Genomic DNA, 14,708 nt, shown 5'->3' with positions numbered 1-14,708 from the left:
ATGTAGAGGCAGTCCGCCTCTACATAAATCTCCGTAGCGCCAGAGCTGCGGGGGCATTTTTACGTCTTAATAAATGCCTCCCTTTTAGCGTTTCCCCCCCACACACACACAGACTACAGCCGGAGGTCTTAGCAGAAGGACACTTTGTGATCAGCTTTTATTCAAAGAATCCTTTCAACAAGAAGACATTGTCCAAACCATTTAACCCTTTTCCGCAGCTCTCCTAAGAGGCTAAAAAGGTGTCAGACTGTATTTACCTTGAGGCAAACCTGTCTATTTAGGGGTTAGGTGGAGTTAACCATTGAGAATATTTGGTAAGGTTGACATTGGACCATCTTCATATTTCTTTCAGGCATTTTCGTGTTAAAACACACATAGGAATAAACTGATGTGGCAGCTCTTATAATATATAAAAAATACTTTGTATATATCATACAACTACTTTTAAGTGAAGAACAAAACCAATGAAACGTCAGTCTTGATACAGAAGCTAGGTAGTTACTTTTATGCGTTCCTCTTCTCACGTAGAAGAGCCAAGCAGCTCCAGGTCCTGGGATGCATCAGATATTTTGGCTGCAGCTGGCTTTTTTTCCTTCGTTTTGCTCATGGCTCTGGACGCCTTCCCAGCACAGCTTGTGTCTTTCGGTGATCGTGTTGCTGCACTGGCTTCTAAATTCTCTTTGTAAAATCTCAAGTCTAGTTTGTATTCAGGCCTCTGGCAAAGTTAGAGCCTGGTCTGCACAAAAAAAGACAAAAACATACTTCTTATAAAGCCTCTTTCCTCCGGGAACGAATGTTCAGCTCATTGTGAGTGACATCTCCTTTATTTTCATACCTGAAACAGGACAGGATGATTCTTTACGAACAAAACTACTATCGTAGATAGTGTTAGAAAACTTGTCCTAATGGAACCAAATTACTGCCAAAAAGTACTGAACATCTTTACTTACGTATATTCCCTTGGTATAGATTGGCTTCCAGAAGATCCCCCAATCGGCTCCAAGTTTGGCATGATGACATGGCTCACTTTTGGGGGATTATTGCATGAATATGTACTCTGTGCAATAATAACACGGCAAATGATGGAATATATAGCTGGTGAGCCTACAGGTAGTTCAGACAGACACTGGGGTAGGTTGTCTTTCTGTCAAAATACCATAAATCTTATCTGAACAAACCATGTATGGCTCTAGTTTGGTTTTAAGCTTGATCTCTAATGGACCTCAAGGAATCTTCAGATCAACCTCTGGAGTAACAATCAGAAATAGTCCATTTCGACACTTATTTTGGTAAACTCCATGGAAAAAATGACTCCCCAAACCAATGGAAGCGAGTTACGTGTGAGTACTGAAAACACAACGCAATGACACTGTCTTGTTTTTGTCGGAAGCTGACGGAAGGGCATCACCAACCTTGTCCTCGGCTTTCACTGTTCTCGAACTATGTGAGTTTAGGAAGGAAGGAAACTAGTGCTAAGTACAAAGTTAAATACTAAGTACGCTGAAGAAAGATCAGGAACACAGAAACATTCACCTATTATTTTTTTGAAATTTTATTGGTAATATATCATGCATTTTACAAACATTGAAAACGACTAAGACACAAAGTTCACAAAGAGTTTAATGGGATCAGTCGACAGGCACGTTCCTTTAAGTTTTAGAAATAATACACACATTCTTCTAATATGACCAATGGACATATTCCCCTCCTGGCCACTGGAGGTGCTGACGTGCATGATTCCCCCAGCATAGTGAGTGACATGCTGAGCTGTTATTTCCTGTCCGCATGTCAGAAGAAGTTCTGTAGAAGAGGACAGCAGCAGAGAGTGGTAGACACCAGGCGGCCTGGGAACTGGTAAGTATACACCTCTGTTATATCCTATCAGCATGACCACCTCCAACTATAATATACTCACCTTGCCTCCCTTTGTCAAAGATTTTAAATTGCATACCAATTATATCTCCTAGGAACCTTCAATGAGACAAGGATTTAAACAGTACAGAACTTCTCCATACATCGGTGTAGAAAACCCAGGTTCTGTGTAACTAAATTAACAAAAAAATCATTAATGTTTATACAAGAGAAGACAAAACTGGTTATTTAGTTGAGGCTTTGTTGAGTAGATTGCATCAGTCAATAGCGGTCTTTTAGAAGGCCTGACATGGCACCGTGCAAGGACCAGACAAGCGTGATTGGCGAAATGGGCGCCGCCTGCAGTACCTTTACACTGCACAATAATCAAGCGTCCGGGCCACACGAGTGATCCTGGTATCGTTCGTGCAGCCATGGAAACTGACAGTGCAGATATGCAGTGGAATAATGGATCCCGGCACTCGCTATTGTGATGCTTCTTCAAAACTTTTTATTATAACATAATAACAAATGCTGCACGCGTTGCGACCCTCCGGTCTTTCTCAACAGCATGAACAGCAGATGCTGTAGAGAAAGACCGGAGGGTCGCAACATGTGCAGCGTTTGTTATTATGTTATAATAAAAAGTTTTGAAGAAGCATCACAATAGCTAGTCCTGGGATCCATTATTCCACTGGTTACTACTTTGCCACGAGCACCGCGCTACTATTGGACTGGAGTGCCGGTTGATCTACTTACATAAGTGCAGATATGCATACCTAGTGAGCTGCTGTGTGATCCAACATCCCACTCTCCCATCCTGCTTTCTGCCACGCCTCCTCCAGCTGTCAAACATTCTGGGGGAAGCGGCAGTCTGAAGATACTGCTGATGGCCAGAGAGCAGGATAGGAGCAGGATGCCGGATCACACAGCAGCACACTAGGTTGTATACACTGCATGTGTGATCTGGAATCTGACAGCATGGATATATTCATATTTGTGCTGTCAGTTTTGCTTTTCTATTGGTATACACAGGGAGATGCGAAGCCGATAGCGATAAATTTTAAAGTGGTCCAAAAGATTGGCATTTTGCCGCTCCTCATCTAATCGCTGTCACTTTTACATGGGACAATTATCGGCTGAAGGAGCGTTTCTAGCAACGTTCTTGACAGATAATTGTCTCATGGAAAAGGCCCTTTAAGCACAGTTACTCAGCCCTCCATATCCCCTAACCATACAGCAGCAACACCAGAATGCACACTGTTATTGCAGCAAATGGTGGTTCTAGTTTGAGGAAGTTATATATATCCTGAGTAGAGATGTGCGCAACTCAAGTGCAATGGTTCCGCATTTGATTACTGGTTGCTAAAGAAGTTAGATGCAGCCCTAGGGACTCCTGGAAACATGGATACAACCATAAGCCATAGACTGTATCCATGTTTTTCTGGACTCCCTAGGTCAGCGTCCAACTTCTTGAATACTGATGCAACCTACTTTTTTTTTTCTTAAAAAAAATATAATCTGTTGACAAATTTTTAGTGATCTTGAAAATATACTATAAAAACACGCCGGTTGGCAATAAAAAAAAAAACAAAAACTGGTTAGAACAATCTGTGCACAGTGCAGCCGAAGGCACTCTGTATGCTGCCATATGGTACCATATTACACATATCCTTCCCGGAAATAAATGATTCTAGGCAAGAATATTTCGACACTCAACATCCAATGGAAAATGAGGAAACCTCAATGAACGGTATTACCTAACAGGATTAGGATTCCATACTAAGTAAACACGATCGCTAAGTGTTATTTTGTAATCCAGGCAACTTGACTTTTTAGCAACTTTTTCAACTGTGGAGTACCAAGAAGATATATGCGGTGTACCTAGGCTGTACTGTCACGGTTATATTTATTTTTAATTTAATCCTTATGTTTCAAAGGAAATGGCGTAAGATAAAATATTGCACCCTAAGATCTCTTGCGTGTCCTAATACCGTACACATGGCGCCGTACAGACATCCATATGATGTGGGCCCCAATTATATCTCTTTACATGGACCCCTCAATTACAAACAGCTGGAATGGTTACCCTTAAAATGAAAACCCAGAATTCAATCATTCCCGTCTTCCAGACCTCGAGTCATTAAACCGTCAGAGGCCTTATGAAGAGTGACACAGCAGCGCCGCAGGCCTGCCAAACCTGCACTCCCTCATATTTCACGTGGCTGCTGGATAGAACACTGCACGGTCTGCGAGGATCGCGTAGAAGTAGATGGAAGAAAATGCTCTGAATATTGCACTCCTATTCGGCCCCTTTATATAGGTCGTTATCTCAGATATGGCACATGCTTGTATTCTCCATGAAATAACAACTCGGGAACATCTGTTCTTTTTAAACTCTGCTTTTGCCCTCTGCTATTCTGCCTGGAAATAAAGGAGTAAATTGACAACTGGGCGTTCCATTTAAAACTCAGTTCCATTGAAGTAAATGGAGCTTAATTGCAAACCACACCTGAACTGGAGAAAAGTAAGGGGGAAAGGTGGCCATGTTTTTGTAGCGCTGGATAACCCCTTTAATGCCACACTCCTGTTATTCTCTGATCGGGTCCTGATCATTTTCCGTGTTTTCCTGAGGTCAAACAGGCTGTAGATGCGGTGAAAGCAAAAGCATCCATAGCAGATTCTAAACTCCTGAACACAAGAAGTTCACGTTCATTGTTTATCATTGATGGTCACACCCTCATAAATAAATATTAAACCATCAGGTAACCACCAAATATAAGAGGTCAGAGGTATCCATTGCCTTTTAACACAGGCCAGTTATCAAGCCGAAGAGTCGTAATATCACCTTTGGTGCAAACCGATAACGTTATTTTATATGGCCACACAAAAGATTGGTCACGAACGAGCTTGTGCTCATTTGTCAGCCGATCGCTGATTATTAGAGATGAGCGAACCTGGAGCATGCTCGAGCTGATCCAAACCTGAACTTTCGGCATTTGATTAGCGGTGGCTGCTGAAGTTGGATAAAGCCCTAAGGCTATGTGGAAAACATGGATACAGCCGATGACTATATCCATGTTTTCCAGACAACCTTAGAGCTTTATCCAAGTTCAGCAGCCACTGCTAATCAAATGCCGAACGTTCGGGTTTCGGATCGACTCGAACCCGGTTCGCTCATCTCTACTGATTATCCAAGGAACACTCATTACTGATATAATCGGCCCCTTTTGGGCCCTAACCATCTGCCTCTCTATCTCTCCACGTTGTTGTCCAGCATGGCTTTCACATGGGTCTGTAGTCCGTCCTCAATTAGGGCTAGTTCACATTGAGTAAATTCGGCGGAATTCCACGGTGGAGCCACAGTGTCAAGTGGAGACTCTATGGGACGGCTCGCGCCTCCGCTCAAAGAATTGACATGTCAATTCTTTGAGCGGAGGCGAAAGAGCCCTCCCATATAGAAGCCATTTGACACTGAGGCAGGCGGGATGGCAGAAAATTCCGCCATAGAATTCCATAGAACTGACCCTTACTGATGTGTGAATGCAGCTTGTCTCTGCAAGGGAGCATGACTAGTGCTGAGAGGACCTTCCAAACTGTTCAAATTCGGCAACAGAAGTTGGAAGTCCTGGAGAACATGGATACAGTCATAGTCCATAGGTTGTATCCATGTTTTCCAGGCAGCCCTATGGTGGCATCCAACTTCTGAAGCGACATCAAATCAAATGCAAAGCATTTGGGTTTGGAGAATGTACGAACCCAAACAGTGCTAAACATGACCAATGTATGTCAAATCATAGTCCTAGAAAGTCACGTGACTGCTCAAGGAATCGAGTACTATTATTTATGCCCCCCCAAAAAATAAAAACTCAAAAACACCCCTTTTCTGGGAAAAAAAATCAATATATGGTTGGTGTAACCCCCTGGATGAAGCAATATAACAAAGGTTCTGCAACCCTCTTTGAAGTATATCCCCTCCAATATTTATCCAGATATATCACACCCCTGATACCTCCCATAAGTCATATATACTTGTGGTTTACATGCCAGTGTTTCTGCTACTTCTCATTTGTCTAGAGAGAAATGAAACTTAGCCTTGGCGTCTGGCGTGCACATTTCTTGTTCCTCACAGATTTTCATGTGTGCTCTGGGTAGGAGATGTGTTTTTACATGAAAACGAAAAAAAAAAATGCAGCCTTGGCAAGAAGAAAAAAAAAATTGTAATTTTCTCTAAAAACAGATAAGTGCTTATTTTGCGGGCTCTAAATGCAAGTCGGGGCATTTGAATTAAATATAAAATTGTTCAATTACAAGACGCCATCAAGTTCTGAATAAGCAGAGTGGTATAAATTATGCATTATACTGAGAATTTACATAAAACGGTTGGACACTTAAAAAAAAAAATCCACCCTTCTAAAAGGGGTAGGATCAATTTCACTAATCAGAATGTGAAAAGTAATAATATGTAGTGATTGCTCACATGGTTGTCTGCCACAATCATGTGACATCGAACAGATATAAAACGGGGGCGTAGGGGAAAAACATTGACTTCTATATTAGAGTCCAGTAGACGGGTATAAGAAAAGACAGCTAGGGGTTGTGTGTATCGAATGAGAGATATATCTACTTTGTTAGTTTTTTTATTTTTGAGCACTTGAATACAAATCAAATAGATATAATAATACTCAACATCACTTGTTCTGCAGTGCCATCTGTTTCATCCTGGCTCTGCTGCATACATTCACTGTATCTGAGATATGTGACCTCTGCTAGGGATTGTGTATATTGAATGAGAGATATATCCACTTTTTGTTAGTTTTTTGATATTTAAGCACTTAAAAACAAATCAAATAGATATAATGATATACTAACCATCACTTGTTCTGCATTGTCATCTGTTTCATCCCGGCTCTGCTTCATATATTTACTGTATCTGAGTTATGTGACCTCTGCTAGGGGTTGTGTATGAAGGCTATATCCACTTTGTTAGTTTTTGGATCCGTAAAGGAGTACTCCGGCGCTCCCCCCCCCCCCCCACAAAAAAAAACACAGACACGCACAGGAAATATACTTACCATCAATCCGGTGGCGATCGCTGTTCGAATTTCCCGCCGGCCGCGTCCCCGCCATCTTCGCCCGCTGTCCTCACTTCCGGGTCCGGGTGCAGTGAATCAGAGAAATGGCTGCTAGTGCGCATTGGTCTCACCCTGTGAAGAGTTTGTGTGGAACAGTCCATGCAGCCTCATCATACAGGAAGTTGTCACTCAGTGTAATAGAGATAACGATCAGACAATGAAACGATCATCGGCTGACCATTGCTTTAGGCCCAAACCTAAAATCATTGGCCGCCGACCACACATCGCTACGTGCAATAGTGATGTGCAGCCGGCGGCTGACGATTCTGCAACCAGAAGACATTACCTATCCACGCTCCAGGGCTCCTCCTGCGGTCTGCTTCTTCCAGGGTCCCGTGCGCTCCAGCTTCAGAGCGGTCTGTGTGAGCCCTGGAGCGTGGACAGGTAACGTATACTGTTTAAGCAAAGGCTGCAAGGACATCTGTAACAATGTCCGTGCAGCCCTTGCTAAACAATTATCAGGCCGCACAATAGGCCCAGTAAACAAGCGCCCCATTGGCCCGTGTAATAGGACCCTAACAGTAGCTAGTCTAGTATGAGACTCTGGATTGTATTATACACTTGACTTTTCTGGGGAATCAGAACACTTGGAAAGCGGTGCGATGAATCAATCGCCGATTCAATGGATTCGTGACTTACACTTAGTGTGACTTACACTTAGGGTACAAACACACACACCGGATCCACAGCGGATTTCACGCTGCGAATCCCTTGCCGGTCAGTTTAAATGAGAAGACATACTTGCGGCGGGATTGACACAGTATGTGACGGCCCCCTTAACCCACCGCTGGCTAGAGCATGCTGTACCTGCTCCACGCTCGGGCTTCCTCTGGGGGCTCCCGGACATCCTGCTCCACCAATTAGTGGCTTCAGCGGGGCACCGCACTGATTGGCTGAGGGAGACGTCCATGTCAATTTTTTGTGCGAAGAGCGGCTGGAGTGGAGGTGCGCAAGCCCTCTCATAGACAGGCTACGGCACACTGAGGCAGGCGGGATTCCGCAGTCGAGAGATCCGCCGCGGAATTCCGCCACATTTACTCAGTGTGAACATATCCTTACAGTGGATTCCAATAGAGATGAAGTGGCACCTGCTGCTAACTCTGACACATATTGTGTTTCCTGTTCATTAGGAAGTGCTTCAGACTTCCTGTGCAGATTTTTTTGTATATTATGATAAGTTTCTTAGACAGCAACCAAATATTTTTGGACCATCACCTAGCAGCAGACATCACAGTGACTCTGCCACCACAGGTTTCAGCTTCTGCATTTATTAGATGAAGATGGACACCATGAAGAAATACGGACAATTACATTTACGGACAAAGTACAGTCCCATAGGTCACTCTATCCCTATTCACACATCCATAATTTTTTATGGATCAGTGATTTGGCTGTGACACATCCTAGTGCGGAAAGGACGCACCAATAAAAGTCTATGGGATTGTCCGTAATTTGCGGTAATTTTACTGAAAAATACAGATCCGTAATTCTAGCTAGTGTCAACATTTTAACTATTCCTCCTTTTTTTAAGTACTTTTTTACGGATTGAAATACGGACACATTACAGATGCGGTATTGCAGATCGTGGGCTAAAAATTGCAGACGGTAATAAAGGAACGTGTGACTGTAGCCTAAGAAATTACCATTGAGTCAAACCAGTTTGCAACGGGTTAATGTAGAAACCACAAAGTGTTTGCCTTACGTTTGTTACTCCAGGGGACGTGTGTTCTCCTAATTTCATCACCTCTTTTTGTTATAAATTTTTGTCTATTGCTGGCTTATGAGCATCACTTTAAAGTGGTTTAGAATAAAATTAAGGCCAGATGCAGATATTCCCATCACTAAGGCCAGGGGATCTGCGGTGGATCTGAGGTTAATACAGCCCATGCAAAATATATACTGGCACCTTATAGAGAGGTACAGTTTAAAGGGGTACTCTGGGTGGGAGGGCTTTTTTCAATATGGATGGGGAGGGGATGGATAAAAGTAATAACGTCCATTTACCTCCCCAATTCCAGAGCTGGGTCCTGCATCGTTCTGCTCCTGTCCCCGGCCGCTTCCTGCTCTATGAAGCAGCTTGAGACATGGTTCTTCAAACCTGCTCCCCCATTCAGAGGCAGAGGTGGGACCCCGCTACCGACCCTGGTTGGCTAAATGGGCTAGAAACATCACGTCTCAAGGTGTGTCATAGTCCCGCAAATGGCCCGGGGACCGGAGCAGCACAATGCGGAACCCAGCGCTAGAACCAAGGAAGTAAGTGGACAACATTGCTTCTATTCACCCCCTCCCCTGCCATAGTAAAAAAAAGTTCTCCCGCCCGGAATACCCCTTTATTGTCACATCAGTGGTCATTGCTTTTCAGCCCAAATCTAAGACCATACCCAAAACCAGACCCTATGACTCAGATCCCAGTATACAGTATGTATCCCAAACCAAATATTAAAGAGGAAGTCCCACGAAAAAAGGCGGGAGGGTAACATAAAGAACATAATAAAGAACGTTTACTTACTGCCCCCGTAGTGCCAATCTCGCTGCTCAGACCATCACCGGATGTCATTTTCTCCAAGCTTCCTATAATTTACTTTTATTAAAAAAATTTCAAGTATTGCAGTACTTATCAGCTGCTGTATGTCCTGCATGAAATTGTATTCTCTTCCATCTGGAGAGCACGAGAGCTTTTCTACGCTACTGCCCTTGACAGTTCCTGGCACCAATTGATTTGAAAGAATTTATGGGGGTTGAACAATCCCTTTAATAAGAATAAACTTCATAGTGGCATATATCAAAAACTACATATCACTTACTTTTCCTTAGCAAACTTACCAACTATACATAAACCACCACCTCATGTTGAAAGAGACCGGCATCTCCTCTATCTGAAAAAAATATATATTTTTTATGTCGGTTAGTTTGCTTATTGCATTTACAGCTTGCACATAAACTAAGAAAATGATGGTAATTTTATGCAAAAAAAAAAAAAAATTAGAAATACAGAGTTTAAGACTGAAAATGTCACTGCCTCCCCTCGGCGGCATGAAATCACATGGCAGTACTGTAAGAACTTACTATTTGGTAATAGCAATCATCTATGGGGCAATGTGGAAACCACAAAGTGTATATCCTTGGACGTGTTTTCTCTGGTCCTGACCTAAAATCATCGGCCACTGACAATGCATCACTATGTGTAATAATGATGTGTGGCCGGCGGCTAATGACTATGTAAAAATAAATAAACTATACATACCTCTCCGCGCTCCCTAAAGTCCTGGTAGGTTCGGCCCACTCCCTGCAGTGTCTGAAGTCACAGGCCGCTCAACCAGTCACTGGGACAGTACCGGGGGCAGTGATTGGCTGAGCAACCTGCCATTTCAGACACTGCAGGTGGGCCAAACCTACCAGGACATCAGGGAGCGCGGAGAGGTGGGTACAGTTTATTATTTCACATTTATTAGGCAAGGGCTGTATGGACATCGCTTACTTATATATATATATATATATATATCTCAAATTTGCAGGGCTTTCATGTAGTCGAACCAAGGCGTATATGGCGTATTATCGAACCAAGGCGTATATGGGCTCAGTAAGTGAGAGCCAGTCTAGCAGACTGGTGCTCGCTTACATGAAGTCACCGGGCTTTGTTATACAGCTCTATGGCTTGCACGTCCTTTCTACCACACTTGAAAGGGAAGAAAAAAAATTTACCTTCCCAGAAAATTACATAATTTAGAAATTATTGTTTTCACAAAAAAATTTTGAAATATTATAAAGGTTGACAAATTGAAGATGGCAATCCGTGCCCTACATAGGACCTGTGTTTTTTTTTGTGGTGGATCATGGCCCCGTACACACTCATGGACGGGCCAATGAAATATATTGGTCCTATGTTCTGTCGGCAATGGTAGGACACAGTTGTGGGCAGTTAGTCGTGTGAATAGGGCCTAAGATGATCAGTGGGAATGTACTGAATAGTGTTGAGCTAACTTGCTTAATGCCATTTGACTCCTGATGCCTTGAGAAGTTGAAAGCAGCCCCAGGGCTGCCAGGAACATGAATACAGCCTGTGGTAATCCATATTTTCCAGGACTCGCTAGGGCTGCTTCCAACTTCTGCAGGCATCAGGAATCAAATGCTGAGTGTTCCGATTGGGCTAAACCCAAATCTTTGGGAAGTTCGCTCACTTCTAGTATCTGGCATTTATTGTCTATGAAGCTGCACTTGGTAAAGTTTAAAATCCGAGCAATGCTCTATGGACAACGAAGGATGCCCTGGGAACATTTCTCCTTAATACTGGTGATCAACAGGGGTTCCAGCTGTTGGATTCCACCAACCACCTTATTATCCTTAATGACCCATGACGTATAGTTACGTCATGGTGCTGCTAGGGGACTTCAGAGAGGGGTAAATGCCCTCCAAAGCAATCACCTGGTGGTCTAATAAAAAAATCCCCTCCCCTAATAAAAGTTTCAATTCCCCCCTTTTCCCATTTTATAAATAAAAAATAAACATATTTGCTATCGCTGCGTGCATATTCACCCGAACTAATAAATAATCACATTCCTGAATTCGCACGGTAATAAACTAAGTAAGTGCAAAAAAAATCCAAAGTGCAAAATTGCGCCTTTTGGGGCGCATCAAGTCCAGAAAAATTGTAATAAAAAGTGATCAAAAAGTTAGCAAGGAAGTACAGATCATGGCGCAAAAAATGACACCTCACACAGCCCCATAGACCAAAAAATAAAAGCGTTATACGTGTGGGAATAGAGCGATTTTAAGGAACATTCAGTTTTTTTTAAAAGGTTTTAATTTTTTAAAAGCCATCAAATAATATAAAAGTTATACAAGTTACATATTGTTGTAACTGTACCGACTTAAGGAACATAGATAACATGTACGTTTTCTCCAGTTGTGCAGCATATTTTATGGAAAAATTAAGTCTGTCATTGCAAAGTACGATTAGTCGCGCAAAAAATAAGGACTCGTGTGGGTCTGTAGGTGAAAAATTACAAGCTCTATGGCCTTTTAAACACAAGAAGAAAAAACGAAACCGCAAAAATTGAAATTGTTTCTGTCCTAGGGGGTTAAAGGGGTACTCCTTTATAATACATTGCTTTAATAAATGGCCCCTCTGCTTCTAGAACAGGAAGAGGTAAAAGCAACCACTGTTCACTGTTCAGAGGTTGCTGTGCACCCCCAGTACAATATTTACAGTACTAGGCCATGTTCACACATGATCTTTTCGGCCGCAGGGTTCTGACGCGGTGCATCCGCGTGCACCCGCATCAGAACTTCCCACAGCACACTGTGGAGCTTGCAGCCGGAGGCGCTCGCTCCACAGTGTGCACTGACATGGGTTTCTGTGGCCGCTATTCAATGGATAGCGGCCTCAGAAAACTGACGTCAGTTGTTTGCGGCGCCGCCAGAGATCCCGGCCGAAGCGTATACTATGGGAGAGATTTATCAAACATGGTGTAAAGTGAAACTGGCTCAGTTGCCTCTAGCAACCAATCAGATTCCACCTTTCATTTTCCAAAAAAGTCTGTGAGGAATAAAAGGTGGAATCTGATTGGTTGCTAGGGGCAACTGGGCCAGGTTTACTTTACACCATGTTTGATAAATCTCCCTCTATGTCTACACGCTCCGTCCGGGATCCCATAGATCATAAGGCATCGTATCTTTTCGTGAAAAGTACGGCCGTTGTTGCCGATTGCAACAACGGCCGTACTTTTACGAAAAGATACGTTGTGTGAACATAGCCCAAGGGGGGAAACAGGACATTGGTCTAATTGCGCAAGAACAGAGCAGGAATACTGCAAGTTCTGGGGAAAAAAAGTAGCAGTAGAGGGGGTCAGAAGTACTACATAAAAAATAAAAATTTTCTTTTAAAAAAACCTTACTAAAGCAATGTATTAGCAAATCAATTGTTTTTTCCTCATAGAATCCCTTTAATAAAGATAGCTTTAAATTGTGTGTATACCCCTTTAAGGACTCACAGCAGAACTGGAAAATTACAAGGGGGATTTCTCCAAGCTACTTATAAGGTGAAGCAACAACCAATCACATTCCATCTATTATTTAACAAAAATGAGAGCAGTAACCTCATTGGTTGCTATAGAAAACTGCTTCACAGAAATAGGTGAACTGGCTGTCCGCTTCAGCCAATCAGAACACAGCACTCATTATGATGTAGATTGTAATGAGCAAACTGATTGGCTGCCATGAATACGTGCCGCACTGTGTGGTAAATGTACCACAGCTGCGATATTCCGCCATAATTCCCGCCGAACTATATCACACACCGTTCCTTGTATGTGATTCCCCTTATACCGCAAAACCTTCCCGAACCATCACTATGTCGGGCATAGCCGTAAAATATAATATCCGCCATTACCGGGACGCTTCTCGCTGCGATTATCGCATGAAATGACGTAATCAGCAGCCGAGATGTTTCACTGACGCCTGCGCACAGCGCGCTGCAGCCGCCGCCGCCATCTTGTCTGTGAGGGGGAGGAACGAGGGGAAGGGCGGGAAAAGATGGCGGGAGAGGGGAGCTGAGGAGAAGACAGAGTTCAAGTTCAAATACATCGCCTGCCCAGTGACTGAGGACGAAAGGAGCCTGTTCCCACGGCTGGGAGGAGAGGGAGGAAGGGAAAACACCTCAGCTTTTCTTTATAAGCGTTTTATATGAGGATGTCCTCCATTTTGTGATTTTATATTCTGTGAAGTTAAAGAGGATGGAGAGTAAAGAGAAAAATAGGAATTTTGGTCACAATTTATCAATCTATCCCACATTTATTATTTATCTCATATATATATATATATATATATATATATATATATATATATATATATATATATATATATATATATATATATATATATATATGCCATGTTTCTCATCCCCCATGCTGAATCTGACACGTATTCTGCCGTGAAATCCATGTAAAATTCGATTTCTATTATTTCAGATCAATCTGATAGCCAAAAATAATGTGACGCTTCATTATGTCAAAATCATCTCGGGATACACCCATTGATTTAGTTTTTTTTTGTTTTTTTTTTAATCCACAGAGAATTTTTTCACACAAATTAGGTCTTAAACGCTTCCTATTTTAATAATTCGAATACAAGGGTATTTTTTTGGTGCGTTTCAAATAGGTGATGTCACTGTTTTGTCGACAGTGAGGCTTCGGGAATCCGGGACGAGGATTTGCCTCACGGAAATGGGATAATTCATTAGCAAAATCGTAAATATTGGAATTTTTGACCTGTATTTTGTGTTGTATTTTTCAGAGCAAAAATATAAGCCAATAGATGGGAATTTTGTAGTAAAAAAAAAAGTACCTGACATATTATATATATATATATATATATATATATATATATATATATATATATATATAAAATCTCTAATGCTCCACTTATCTATGAAGGAAGACTAAAGATTGCAGAGGAGAACATACAAAATGGCTTCCTGTCCCCATACATATTAGGCTACGTTCACAACAGGTTTTCTAGTTACATTTAGACTATATAAGCTCTTGACCAGCGATGGGCGTGACTCAAGCACTTGCCATTTGAATACCGGCGGTTGACAAAGTTGGATGCAGCCCTAGGGAGCCCTGGAAAACATGGATACAACCATAGGCTATGTTTACACTACGTAAGAACCAAAGTGATCACGGCCATTGTTGATCACGGCCGTGATTGCTATGGTACTTATGT

General features: G+C 42.4%; 2 long non-coding RNA genes across 2 annotated transcripts in view; one reads left to right on the top strand and one right to left on the bottom strand.

The window, feature by feature from the left end:
- Positions 1-502: 502 nt before the first annotated feature.
- Positions 503-13,464, bottom strand: LOC138789249 (uncharacterized). The gene is made up of 3 exons (XR_011362713.1): positions 13,375-13,464; positions 9,810-9,862; positions 503-736 (listed from the first exon to the last, which is right to left on the bottom strand). It is a non-coding gene; the product is annotated as an uncharacterized lncRNA (long non-coding RNA).
- Positions 13,222-14,708, top strand: part of LOC138789245 (uncharacterized) — a 30,863-nt gene continuing 29,376 nt past the window's right edge. The window contains exon 1 of the long non-coding RNA XR_011362712.1: positions 13,222-13,290. This is a non-coding gene — a long non-coding RNA (uncharacterized lncRNA). The remainder of the gene's footprint in view (positions 13,291-14,708) is intronic.

The sequence above is a fragment of the Dendropsophus ebraccatus genome, chromosome 1 (genome assembly GCF_027789765.1).
Source record: "Dendropsophus ebraccatus isolate aDenEbr1 chromosome 1, aDenEbr1.pat, whole genome shotgun sequence".
NCBI lineage: Eukaryota > Metazoa > Chordata > Amphibia > Anura > Hylidae > Dendropsophus > Dendropsophus ebraccatus.
This window is presented reverse-complemented; position numbering and strand designations above follow the sequence as displayed.